General features: G+C 40.6%; 1 long non-coding RNA gene across 1 annotated transcript; it reads left to right on the top strand.

Annotated features, from left to right (window-relative positions):
• Positions 1-2,765: 2,765 nt before the first annotated feature.
• On the top strand, positions 2,766-4,068 carry LOC109550369 (uncharacterized). Its single transcript, XR_002176858.3, has 2 exons — positions 2,766-3,536; positions 3,933-4,068. It is a non-coding gene; the product is annotated as an uncharacterized lncRNA (long non-coding RNA).
• Positions 4,069-14,551: the final 10,483 nt, after the last annotated feature.

Genomic DNA, 14,551 nt, shown 5'->3' with positions numbered 1-14,551 from the left:
CGCTTCCTCTGCGGCCCCTCGAAGGGCTAGGCTTCGGCTCTTAAAGAGGCAGGTGGCGCTGGGCGGACCGGTGGGGACGTGAGAGGGTCCGCCTTGGCTCACCTCGCTCCGGGGATGGGGGGCGCAGAGAATTCTGGGTTTACTTTATGTTTGGTTATACCTCTTTTCTTATTGAAATATAAAGTAGCGTAACGGAAGACGATTGTGAAAAGAAAAAAATGTCATCAATCCCCCCATTCTTTTTTGGCCATAAAAATTTAATTAACCAGTGAGGGAGAACGAGTCAATTAGTTTTTGAGTGTTGAATCAGTGATCTAGGGAAGGATGATGTCTGTTCCTAGGGACACCCCCGTAAGTGAGGTAATTTGTTCCTTCACTCCTGCGACGGTGAAGTTGCACTGAGTGAGCCGGTGAGAAATATTTTGCCCCGCCGCCAGTCTTTGCTTGGTTATCACCTACACAACCCTCCAGCTGTCGGTACCCTTCCCTCCTCCTAGGGAGAGCCTGCCTTCGCCTCCCAGGACTTCTTTTGCTCCCATAGTCCCCTGTGCTTGCTTAAACCATGGCAGTTGTTATTGTTTGCCTATCTTTGCCGGCGTGGGAGTGCTTTGGGGGGAAGGATCAGGAATGACTCTGGTCTCCAGGTCCTCAAAGCAGCCCAGAACCAGGGACACGATAGTTGCTCACTGAAGGTTAACTGTAGAGCGATCAAGTTCTGGCTGTCTGAGCAGCATAAGCCAAATTCGCTGCCTATACAAGGTGGAACCTTTGACTTTGGCCTCACTACACTGGGCCCTTATGGTCAATCGGAATGGCTTATTACATCTGACTAATAAAATAGTTACACACATACGGAGCGTATTTATTGAACTGACATTGTGATCAGGCTTTATACATGCAGATCTCTAATTCTCAGAACAATCCAGCAAGCTTGAGGTGATTATCCTCATTTTATGAAGAGAAAGCTGGGGCTTCCCTGGTGGCGCAGTGGTTGAGCGTCCGCCTGCCGATACAGGGGACATGGGTTCGTGCCCCGGTCCGGGAAGATCCCACATGCCGTGAAGCGGCTGGGCCCGTGAGCCATAGCCGCTGAGCCTGAGCGTCTGGAGCCTGTACTCCGCAACGGGAGAGGCCACAACAGTGAGAGGCCCGCGTAACGCAAAAAAAAAAAAAAAAAAAAAGAGAAAGCTGAAGTTAGTGTGTGTATGTGCAGGGTACTTTGGTTGAATGTGTACCAGGAATGAATTGCAACACACGAATTCGGTGTGCAAATGTATCAAACACTTCTTGTGCCCCATGGCAGATCCTCTTGGCTTCATCAGCTGCTTATTTCACCACCACTGATCTTATTCCAGCTTCAGCAGCTGTAACCTAAGTGAGCTTCACCTCAAGTCCATAACTCGGGCTTCTCGCTTTCTGCATCAGGGCTTGTGTCTTGATACCTTGGGATTATGGGACTGCTGGAACCGTTCAGCACTGGGACAGGTGCAAGCCAGAAGTGCGGAAGTGGGGAGCGGTCAATGCCTCATGGGACAAATCTTTGACCGATGGAGTCAGTAACTGATGAATACATGCTTCTCTCTTTTTCCCCTCAGACTCTCCTCAGATATTTCATACGGCTTTCAAACTGTCTTGCAGGATCAAACAACCAAATGCCTTTGGAAGTGGCCAATTTGACTAGATAATTCTTTGTAGAGCACCCTCAACAAAGAATTGCACCCTTGCACTGGTTCTCCTTCCTCCCCTCCACCATTGCATTGCAATTCACCCTTGCAATAGCTCTCCTTTCTCCTCTGTTTTACAACTCCTGTCCTTCACTCCTGATCCTTGGACTCACACTTGCCAATAAAGTACTCACATGAGATGAGGAACCCACACTGTCATGTTGGTCAAGAGTGGCCCCAGAAAGCAGCCCTCAGGATGGAATTTTGGAACCAGACTCCTCAGCAGTCAGATGGCAACAACAACCCCATTGCTAGTGATATGTGTGTGTGTGTGTGTGTGTGTGTGTGTGTCAGGCTGGGGGGGCAGGGCAGTGATAACACCTAGACTATATATTTCTTCTCTTGGAAACAGAAGTAAAAGTTTTATTGATATATTAATTATAATGATATGTAAGTTTTGGCTCAAAACAAGACAAGAATCAAAGATAACTATACCGGTTTAACTAAAACAGCAATTCTCAACTGGGGACTATTTTGCTCCCAGGGATATTTGGCAATATGTGAAGACATTTTTTTTTAAAGAATTTTATTGGAATTTCCCTGGTGGTGCAGTGGTTAGGAATCCACCTGCCAATGCAGGGGACACGGGTTCGATCCCTGGTCGGGGAAGATCCCACATGCTGTGGAGCAACAAAGCCTGTGCGCCACAACTACTGAGCCTGCACTCTAGAGCCCACACGCCGCAACTGCTGAAGCCTGTACCCTCTAGGGCCCATGCTCTGCAGGATGAGAATCCCACGCACTGCAGTGAAGAGTAGCCCCCACTCATGGCAACTAGAGAAGGCCCGCGTGCATCAGCGAAGACCCAAAGCAGCAAAAAAAAAAAAATAAAAACCATCATTCACTCTAAAAAAAATAATTTTATTGGAGTATAGTTGATTTACAATGTTGTGTTAGTTTCAGGTGTACAGCAAAGTGATTCAGCTATATATATATATATATATATATATATATATATATATATATATTCATCTTTTTCAGATTCTTTTCCCATATAGATTATTACAGAATATTGAGTAGAGTTCCCTGTGCTATACAGTAGGTCCTTGTTGGTTATCTATTTTATATATAGTAGTGTGTGTATGTTAATCCCAAGCTCCTAATTTATCCCTCCCCTGCACTTTTCCCCTTTGGTAACCATAAGGTTGTTTTCAAAATCTGTGAGTCTGTTTCTGTTTTGTAAATAAGTCCGTTTATACCATTTTTTTAGAGTCCACAGATGAGTGATATCATGATATTTGTCTTTCTCTGCCTGACTTATGAAGGCATTTTTGATTGTCATGACTTGTGAGGTGCTACTGGCCAGGGTGCTTCTAAACGTCCTACAATGCACAGGATAGCCCTTCTCAACAAAGAATTATCTAGTTGAAAATGTCGATGGTGTCAAGGTTGAAAAACTCTGAGCTCAAAATGTTCATATTTCCTTAACTCATCTGTCCAACTATGGTAAGGAAGGTGAGCCCAGCTGATGATACTAATTAGAGCTCTAACTGCTCTGTGAGGGGAATGAACCGGTGAGAGAGAACCCACCCCACCCTCACCTAGATAGAATGGGGGAAGAATGCGGGAGGAAGAGAAGCAGAGGAGCAAGCCTTGCTTTAATGGACAGGGATGGGGGTGGAGGGGACGGTCTGAAAAGTATGAGCCTTGTTAGATGCTGCATGTGATCCTGACAGAGTCCCCTGGCTTTCCGCAGGGGAAAGCTGGTGACCCCACAGCTAAGCCATGCTCCAGAAAGTGTCTCCAACACCTGCTGAGTGACGCCCATCCCAGGGAGAAGAAGGCTGCTGGCCTTTGCATCATCCGTCTCAGGTGCAATGTTAGCGAACTGCCACTGATTATTTTGGCAAATGCCCTGTTTTTATAGCGTGAGCTCTGAGTCAGATCAAATAAAACCAAGACCTGAGAATGAAGCTTTCCAAAGGAGATGTCAGACAAGTCACATAATGACAATTGTCTGTGAATGGGACTTTTTGAAGAGCTCCAAACCTATTCTTCCCCTTCCAGTGGTTACTAAATTGCTAATTTTTGCAACAACCATGGTTGTGAAGCTGTTGTTTTTCAAGGCTACCTTGGAGCGGGGAGAGGGGAATGGGACTAGAGCAAGTTAAAACACCACAAAGCTCACTGTTCTTACTAAGATTCAGCTGTTTTTATTGAATAGACACTTCTCTGATTATCACAAACCTTTCTTTGATTAATTTACAGAATACCGAAAGAAGTTGATTTTGACAATTTTTGCCAGTGTTCTCATGCTTTTATGAAGGAGTGGGTTTTCAGAGATTCTTATTCTTCCATTCCAGAAGTGCTGCTAATTCACTTACATTAAATGCATTTATTTTTATATGTAGATATTTCAGTCATCTTTTTCACATTAATTACTTCTTTATATCTTCTTTACCTTTTTTTTGTATCTTTATTGGAGTATAATTGCTTTACATTGTTGTGTTAGTTTCTGCTGTACAACAAAGTGAATCAACTATATGTATACATATATCCCCATTTCTCCTCCCTCTTGAGCCTCCTTTATCCCACCCCTCTAGGTTGTCACAAAGCACCGAGCTGATCTCCCTGTGCTATGCAGCAGCTTCCCACTAGCCATCCATTTTACATTTGGAAGTGTATATATGTCAGTGCTACTCTCTCACTTCGTCCCAGCTTCCCCTCTCCACCCCCCCCCCCCACCTGTCCTCAAGTCCGTTCTCTACTCTGTGTCTTTATTCCTGCGCCACCACTAGGTTCACCAGTACTACTTTTTTAGATTCCATATATATGTGTTAGCATATGGTATTTGTTTTTCTTTCTGACTTACTTCACTCTGTATGACAAAATGTAGGTCCATCCACCTCACTACAAATAACTCAATTTCATTTCTTTTTATGGCTGAGTAATATTCCATTGTATATATGTGCCACATCTTCTTTATCCATTCATCTGTCGATGGACACTTAGGTTGCTTCCATGTCCTGGCTATTGTAAATAGAGCTGCAGTGAACATTTTGGTACATGACTCTTTTTGAATTATGGTTTTCTCAGGGTGTATGTCCAGTAGTGGGATTGCTGGGTCGTATGGTAGTTCTATTTTTAGTTTTTAAGGAACCTCCATAGTGTTCTCCATAGTGGCTGTATCAATTTACATTCCCACCAACAGTGCAAGAGGGTTCCCTTTTCTCCACACCCTCTCCAGCATTTATTGTTTGTAGATGTTTTGATGATGGCCATTCTGACTGGTGTGAGGTGATACCTCATTGTGGTTTTGATTTGCATTTCTCTAATGATTAGTGATGTTGAGCATCTTTTCATGTTCTTTCCCTTCTTTCACTAGCTATTTTTTTCTTGCTAGTTCAAAGTTATACATTCATTTTATTTTATTTTGGTTGTTGCTTTTAACTCATTTTATTTATTTTTTCCTGTCTGCTTTTTAAGCTTATTTATATATATTTATATATGTATATATATATATATATATATATATATATAAAATACTCTATTGAACAAGTGACTCCTAATCTGTTATTTAACACATTCCCCCATCTTTATTTATTTTATTTTATTTTAATTTTTAAAATATATTTTTGGCTGCGTTGGGTCTTTGTTGCTGCACGCGGGCTTCCTCTAGTTGCGGCGAGCGGGGGCTACTTTTCATTGTGGTGTGCGGGCTTCTCATTGCTGTGGCTCCTCTTGTTGTGGAGCACAGGCTCTAGGCATGCAGGTTTCAGTAGCTGTGGCTCGCAGGCTCTAGAGCGCAGGCTCAGTAGTTGTGGCACATGGGCTCCGTTGCCCAGCGGCATGTGGGATCTTCCCGGACCAGGACTCGAAACTGTGTCCCCTGCATTGGCAGGCGGATTCTTAACCACTGTGCCACCAGGATGCCCTCCCCCCAGTCTTTAATTCAACAATTGTGTATTTGTTTCCTAAAACTTCTATTTGACTCTTTTAAAAATCATTTTGGGTAGCCTATTAATGCTTTTTTTTTTTAATCCAGGAAGGCAAATGATTTAATAGCTTACTGGTGGAAGCTGATCTTTGCTGTCAGGGTGCCCTGGTGCCTATGAGTGCTTTAAACCTTTAATACGTAGTTATAGCTATTTAAATAGTCTTATTGATAATTCCAATGTCTGAAATTCTTGAGGATCTGAACGTTGTTGTTTCTGCTGATTCTCACTCACGGTGGTTTGTTTCTTTGTGTGTTGATAATCTTTGTGAGCTCATATTAGTTTCACCCTAATCTATGTGAATCCTCAATATCTAAATATTTTGTCTTTTCTAAAAAGTCCTATTTGGCTCTTTTATCAAAAGTACATGGTCATTTTTGACACCAAGATACAGGCGATACCTCTTCATAGAGGAGTTGCTATTGCATCTTCCAGAAGCCAGGAGTCACTGCTGATAGGGGACCACTTCCATATCCTTTGAGGAGTTTCCATCTTAATACAGGAATCTCAGTCAGCTCTCCTATTCTACAGCTGGTTCAGGGCTTAGTTTCACAACCACAGAGCTGATACTGGCGCCTCTCAGGCCTGCTCTAACTTTTCTATTTGCCCAGGACTATTTTGCCCAGTTCCCTACTTTGGTTTTACCCAATGATATTATTTATGTTTACGTATATACATATGTGTGAATGCTTGGAGGTATTCCCTTAACTCTTATGAAAGCAGTACGTTAAATAGTTATTTCATGGAAAAGCTAACTGTTTAGTGAGCAAAAGTTTGACGTACTGCCAGAAATGAAATTCTCAGCTAACCTTTCTGGTACTCAGAATTCCAAGCATGCACAAAAAAGTAATGAACAATATAATGAAATCCCGTATACCATCATCTATATTTACTTATTGCAATTTTGCTATTGATCCCCCTTTTCCTTCTTTCTTTTTATGGTTTTGTGAGGTCACTTTTAAAACTTAAACACATTTGTTTTGAAGAGAAACTTCTATTGACTCCATGAAATGGAAAACCATGATCTCTTGCCAGTAATAGAATGTAACCATAATAATAAATAAAATGAAAATCAAAGTTATTAAAAATTAAGAAAATAAACAATAAGATATAAAAGTAATAATGAATTGATTTATACAAATACATACCTGAAAAGTTTTTCAGTGAGAATAAAGGAATAACTTATGATCAATCAGTAATGAAGATATGTATATTAAACTCATTGCCTCTTCATTTAAAATAAGGATTAGTTTCTAGAATAACAAAATGATTCTTTCCTTTGGTTTTGATGTTATAGCACCAAGAATCCCAACTCCCAACACATATCTGCAATTGGAAAGGAAGGGCAAAACATATTTAACCACTTTTTAGATTTCAGTTATACATATTTATAACTACTTTGTATTCTAAATAATTGTCAGCTTCCAAAGTGATGGTTGATGTACTGCTGAAAATAACAGAATTACTGGAGTTTTGAAATATTTATGGGCAGCCTGTGTAACATGGTGTATCAGAGGTCCACCCCAAGGTCCAATGATACGTAGGAGGTCTCAGAGAACTTATAGTCATACTCATAGCTATGCTTTAACAGTGAAAGGATACAAGAGAAAATCAGCAAAGGGAAAAGGCACACGGGGCCAAAGTCCAGGGAAAACCTGGCATAAGCTTCCAAGGGTTCTCTCCCAGTGGAGTCACACAGGATACACTTAACTCTTCCAGCAACAAGCTGTGACAACATGGGTGAAATATCATCTACCAGGGAATCTCATCAGAGAACAATGCCCAAGGTTTCTACTGGGGGCTAGTCACATAGTCATCCTCTGTCTAGCATGTACCTAAATTCCAAATTCCCAGAAGGAAAGCAGGTTTTCACAGTAGCTAAAATGTGAAAGGAACCCAAATGTCCATCAACAGATGAAGGGATAAGCAAAATGTTTTTTGTTTGTTTGTTTGTTTGTTTGCGGAGCACAGGCTCCGGACGCGCAGGCTCAGTGGCCATGGCTCACGGGCCTAGCAGCTCCGCGTAATGTGGGATCTTCTTGGACCAGGGCACGAACCCGTGTCCCCTGCATCGGCAGGCGGACTCGCAACTACTGCGCCACCAGGGAAGCCCAGAAAAATGTTTTATATACATACAATGGAATATTATTCATCCTTAAGAAAGAAGGAAATTTCACAGTATGCTACACATGGAAGAAACTTGAGGACTATGCTAAGTGAAATAAGACAGTCATAAACAGACAAGTACTGTATAATTCCACTTATATTAAGTATTTACAGTAGTCAAAAATCATAAAGACAGAAAATGTAATTGTGGTTGCTAGGAGCTAGCAGGAGGAGGGAATGGAGGATTATTGTTTAATGAGTATCATTTCAGTTTTACAAGATGAAAAGAGTTATGGTGATGGCTGCACAACGATGTGGATGTTCTTAATGCCACTGAACTATACACTTAAAAATGGTTATAATGGTCAATTTTATGTTATGTGTATTTTATCACAATAAAAAAACAAAAATAAAAAAGTAATAGGGCCAGTGATTGCAGATGTAGATCATATAGTTCTAATAACTTTACATAACAACTCTTTCCAAAGACAAAGGTAAGGGAATAGAAGAAGATACACTATGCTAACACTAATCAAAAGAGAACTGGAATGCTATATTACTTTCAGACAGAGCAAACTTCAGAGCAAGGAAAATTGTCAGGGATAAAGACATTTTATAACGATAAAGGGGTCAATTCTCCAAGAAGGCATAAGCTTTAATGTGTATGTGCCTAACAACAGAGCATCAAAATACATGAGGCAAAAACTGATAGAACTGAAAGGAGAAATAGACAAATCCACTCTTATAGTTGGAGACTTTAATACCCCTCTGTCAGAAATGGATGGATCTAGCAGGCAGAAAATCAGAAAGGACATAGGAGAATTCAACAGCACCATTCGTCAACTGGATGTAATTAACATCTATAGACCACTTCACCCAACAACAGTGGAATACACATTCTTCTCGAGCTTACATGGAACATTCACCAAGATAGACAACATTTGAAGCCATAAAACATACCTTAACAAAACAAACATAAATCAGAAATCATACAATATATGCTGTCAGACCACAGTGGAATCAAACTAGAAATCAATAACAGAAAAATACTTGGAAAACTCCAGAATACTTGTAGATTAAACAAAACACTTCTAAATAACAGGGCCAAATAAGAAATCTCAAGATAAATTAAGAAATATTTTGAACTAAATGAAAATGAAAATACAACTTAACAACATTTGTGAGATGCAGCAGAAGTAGTACCTACAAGGAAATTAATAGCATTGAAAGCATATATTAGAAAAGAAAGGCCCGGGTTCAATCCCTGGTCGGGGAACTGAGATCCCACGAACAGTGCAGTATAGCCAAAAAAAAAAAGAAGAGGGCTTCCCTGGTGGCGCAGTGGTTGGGAGTCCGTCTGCTGATGCAGGGGACACGGGTTCATGCCCCGGTCCGGGAAGATCCCACATGCCGCTGAGCCTGCGCGTCCAGAGCCTGTGCTCCACAACGGGAGAGGCCCGCATACTGCAAAAAAAAAAAAAAAAAAAAGGAAGAAAGAGAGAGAAATCTAAAATCAATAATCTAAGCTTCCACCTTAGCAATTTGGAAAAAGAAGAGAAAGTTAAATTCAAAGTAGTCAGAAGAAAATAAGTTAAAATTAGAGCAGAAATCAATGAAACTGAAAACAGGAAATCAATAGAGAAGATCCATGAACCAAAAGCTGGTTCTTTGAAAAGATGAATAAAATTGATAAACCAGGCTAAGTAAGAAAAAAAGAAAGAAGATGCAAGTTTCTAGTATCAGAAATGAAAGAGGGGACATCACTACCAATCCCATGGATATTAAAAGGATAATAAAGGGATACTAATAATTCTATACCCACACATGTGATAACATAGTAAAATGGACCAATTCTTTGAAAGACACAATCTGTGTAAACTTACACCAGAAGAAATAAACAATCTGAATAGGCCTGTATCTTATTAAAGAATTTGAATAAATAATTAATAACCTTCCAAAACAGAAAAAGTACAGGCTCAGATAGGTTCACTGGTGAATTCTACCAAACAATTAAGGAAGAAATTATGCCAGTTTTCTACAATCTCATCCAGAAATTAGAAGGAGAGGGAATACTTCCTAACTCATTCTGTGAAGCCAGCATTACCCTAATATCAAAACCAGACAAAGACATTACAAGAAAAGAAAATTAGAGGCCAATATCTTTCATGAATATAGATGCAAACATCCTCAACAAAATATTAGCAAATTGAATCCAACAGTGATAAAAAATATTGTATATCATGACCAAGTGAGATTTATTCCAGATATATAAAGCTGGCTCAACATTAAAAAATCAATTACTGTAATCCATTACATAAAAAGCCTAAAGAATAAGAATCACATGATCATATCAATACATGCAGAAAAAGCATTTGACAAAATTCAACACCCCTTAATTATAAAAATTCTCAGCAAACTAGGAATAAAGGGGGAGCTTCCTCAAGTTGATAAAGAACGTCTACAAAACACCTACAGCTAACATCATACTTAATGATGTTACAACTAGAAGCTCTTCTGCTAAGATCAGGAATAAGGCAAGAATATACTCTGATGGTTTGCAAACTGGTCCCCTTACATGGAAGGCAGGGAGAGACCAAAGAAAGAGGCAGATCACTCCAGATTGGTAGGTGGCAGGATGGCATTTTAAATAAGCAAGGGGATTTACGAGGCTTGTCTTGGGCAGCCACAAGACAAGTAGATCTCTGAACACACCCACCATTATCTTAAAAGTTTATACAGAGGACTTAACTGGGTTCAGTCATACATACCATCCAGATGATCTCAACATCACATTACTATCTCAGGCTGCATACTTGGGTAGCTTCTAGCATGGGGAAGGCAAGCAGAACACACATTCCAAAGACAGGGGAGGAGGTGAGGAGCTTCTGATTGCCCAAGTCCAGCTTACAGGTTAACTAGTGGTCATGTCCTCTCAGTAATCTCTTCCAATATCCCCTCTCACCACTCTTTCAACATCATACTGGAAGTATGAAAAGGAAATAAGTGTATACAGATCAGGAAGAAATAAATAAAGCTTTCTTTGCTCATAGATTACACAATTGTTTATGTAGAAAATCTGAATGGGGCTTCCTTGGTGGCACAGTGGTTGAGAATCCACCTGCCAATGCAGGGGACACAAGTTTGAGCCCTGGTCCAGGAAGATCCCACATGCTGCGGAGCAACTAACCCCGTGCACCACAACTACTGAGCCTGTGCTCTAGAACTGGCGAGCCACAACTACTGTGCCCGCATGCTGCAAGTACTGAAGCCGGCGTGCCTAGAACCCATGCTCCGCAACAAGAGAAACCACCACAATGAAAAGCCTGCGCACCGCAACGAAGAGTAGCCCCCAGTCGCCGCAATTAGAGAAAGCCCGCGTGCAGCAACGAAGACCCAACACAGCCAAAAATAAATAATATAAATAAATTTTAAAAAAAGAAAAAAGAAAATTTGAATGAATTGACCAAAAAACTACTGGAACTAATAAGTGATTATAGCAAGTTTGAATGATACAAGGCTAATGCACAAAAGTCAATTGCTTTCCTATATACCAGCAATGAACAATTGGAATCTGAAATTTAAAATCATAATACCATTTACATTAGCACCCCCCAAAATGAAATACTTAGGTATAAATCTAACAAAATATGTAGAAGATCTATACAAGGACACCTATAAAACTCTGACAAAAGAAATCTAGGAAGAGCTAAATAAATGGAGAGATATTCCATGTTCATGAATAGGAAGAGCCAGTTCTTCCTAACTTAAACTATAGAGTCAACACAATACTGACCGAAATCCAAGCAAGTTATTTTGTGCATATTGACAAACTGATTTCAAAGTTTATACAAAGAGGCAAAAGACCCAGAATAGCTAGCACAATATTGAAGGAGAAGAACAAAGCTGAAAGACTGACACGACTTGACTTCAAGACTTAATTTAAAGATATAGTAATCAAGAGAGTATGATATTGGCAAAAGAATAGACAAATAGATCAATGGAAAGAAGAGAGAGTCCAGAAACAGACCCACACAAACATAGCCATGTAATCTTTGACAAAGGAACAAAGGCAATACAAAGGAGAAAAGAAAGTCTCTTTGACAAATGGTTCTGGAGCAACCAGACAGCCACATGCAAGAAAAATGAATCTAGGCACAGACCTTACACCTTTCACAAATATTAACTTGAAATGGATCTTAGACCTAAATATAAAACACAAAACCATAAAACGTGCAGAAAACACAGGAGAAAAACTAGATGACCTTGAGTTTGGTGATGACTTTTAGATACAACACCAAAGTCACAATTCATGCAAAAAGAATTGATAAGTTGGACTTCATTAAAATTAAAAACATCTGCTCTGAAAAAGACACTGTCAAGAGGCTGAGAAGACAAGCTACAGACTGGGAGAAAATATTTGCAAAAGACGTAGCTGATAAAGGACTGCTATCTAATGTAAACAAAGAACTCTTAAAACTCAACGATTAAAAAAAGAATAATCTGATTTAAAAATGAGCAAAAGATTGGAACAGACACTTCACCAAAGAAGATATACAGATGGCAAATAAATATATAAAAAGATGCTTAACATCATATGCCATTAGGGAATTGCAAATTAAAACAAGTGGGATACCATTACGTACCTCTTAGAATGGCCAAATTTCAGAACACAGACACCATCAAATGCTGGTGAGGATGTGGAGCAACAGGAACTCTCATTCATTGATGGTGGGAATATAGAATGGTGCAGCCACTTTAGAAGACAGTTCGGCAGCTTCTTACAAAACTAACCATGCTCTTACCATAAGATCCAGCAATTGTGTTCCTTGCTATTTACCCACATGAGTTGAAAACAAGTCCACGAAAAAACCTCACACAGATATTTATGGCAGCTGTCTTAGTCCATTCAGGCTGCTATAACAGAATACCATACAAAGACTGGGTAGATTATAAACAACAAAAATTTATTTCTCACAGCTTTGGAGGCTGGGAATCCAACATCAAGGGATCAGTAGATTTGGTATCTAGTGAGTGTCCACTTCCTGGTTCCTAGACAGCCACCTTCTTGTTGCATCCTCACATGGTGAAGGGGCAAGGGAGCTCTCTGGGGTCTCTCTTATAAGGGCACTAATCCCATTCACTAGGGCTCTACTCTAATTACCTAATCACCTCACAAAGACCCCACCTCCAAATACCATCTTTAGGGATTAAGTTTCAACATATGAATTTTGGGGAGATACAAGCATTCAGGCTATAGCAGCAGCTTTATTCATAATTGCCCAAATTTGGAAACAATCAAAATGTCCTTTATTAGGTGAATAGATGAACTGTGGTACATCCAGACAATGGAATATTATTCAACGATAAAAAGAAATGAGCTATCAAGTCATGAAAAAACAGGGAGGTGGGCTTCCCTGGTGGCTCAGTGGTTGAGAGTCCGCCTGCCGATGCAGGGGACACGGGTTCGTGCCTCGGTCCAGGAAGATCTCACATGCCACGGAGTGGCTGGGCCCGTGAGCCATGGCCGCTGAGCCTGCGCATCCGGAGCCTGTGCTCCGCAATGGGAGAGGCCACAACAGTGAGAGGCCCGCATACAGCAAAAAAAAACAAAACATGGAAGTTTCTTAAATGCATATTACTAAGCGTAAGAAACCAATCCGAAAAGGCTACATACTGTATAATTCCAACAATATGATATTCCAGAAAAGGTAAAAGTATGGAAACACTGAAAAGATGAATGGTTGCCAGGGGAGAGGGAGGGATGAACAGGTGGAGCATAGAGGATTTTAGGGCAGCAAAACTGTTCTTTATGATACCATAATGGTGGATACGTATATATCACATATTTGTCAAAACCCATAGATTGTACACCACCGAGAGTGAACTCTAATGTAAGCTATGGACTTTGGGTGATAATGATTTGTTAACATAGGTTCATCAGTTGTAGCAGATGTACTACTCTGGTGGGATATGGATAGAGCGGGAGGCTGTGCATGTGCAGGGGCAGGAGGTATATGGGAACTCACTGTACTTTCTGTTTAATTTGCTGTGAATCTAAAACTGCTCAAAAAATAGCCTATTTAAAAACAAACAAAAACAGGAAAAAACAAGTGACACCAGGGATATAAGGTTGCTTTGTACCTGGCCAAATGCTACATACACATGAGGGTTGTTATGGCTTGAAGAGGCAGGTGTCTGCACTTTGTGGGCACAGCATGTGGCATTTGCATTGATATGCTCAGAAAGAGAACATCTTTTGGAGACGGTTTTTCTTTCTCTAAATAAAGTTTGTGTGCTAGAGGCCAAGGTTGACACTTTTTAGAGGTGACAGCCACTTTCCTGTCATTCTTCCTTCTGCCCTAACACACAGGTATGTAAATGTCTCAGGAGGGGTAAACTTAAACTTTGTGAATTAACTCCTTAGAAATTATTAATGGCAGAACTGGCCTGAGGCCACTTCCCCTCTCTGGGCCTCAGTTTCCCTGCTTAAAAAAGAAAGTGGTTTTCGATGTTTTCTAAGACACTTTCCCTCTCTGAGCTTCTGTGATTCTTCTCTCAGTTTCTCCAGAGAGAGCCAGGCTCTCTCTAGCTTGTAGTTCTTTGGACGTGTGGCTCCTTCCACCAGGACCACTGACCCCACTTGCCTGGTTTACTGCTTGCTCTTCTGTCTTTCTGGTTTCAGCATAGACATCACTTCCTTGGGGAATTCCTCTTGACCTCTCTAAACAGAATAAGCTGCCCCTTCTCCATGCTCCCATAGCCCCCACTCAACCTCCCTCTCTGTAC

The sequence above is a fragment of the Tursiops truncatus genome, chromosome 1, assembly GCF_011762595.2.
Source record: "Tursiops truncatus isolate mTurTru1 chromosome 1, mTurTru1.mat.Y, whole genome shotgun sequence".
NCBI classification, from domain to species: Eukaryota; Metazoa; Chordata; class Mammalia; order Artiodactyla; family Delphinidae; genus Tursiops; species Tursiops truncatus.
Note: the sequence above shows the minus strand (reverse complement) of the source record. Positions and strands in the feature narration are given on the sequence as shown.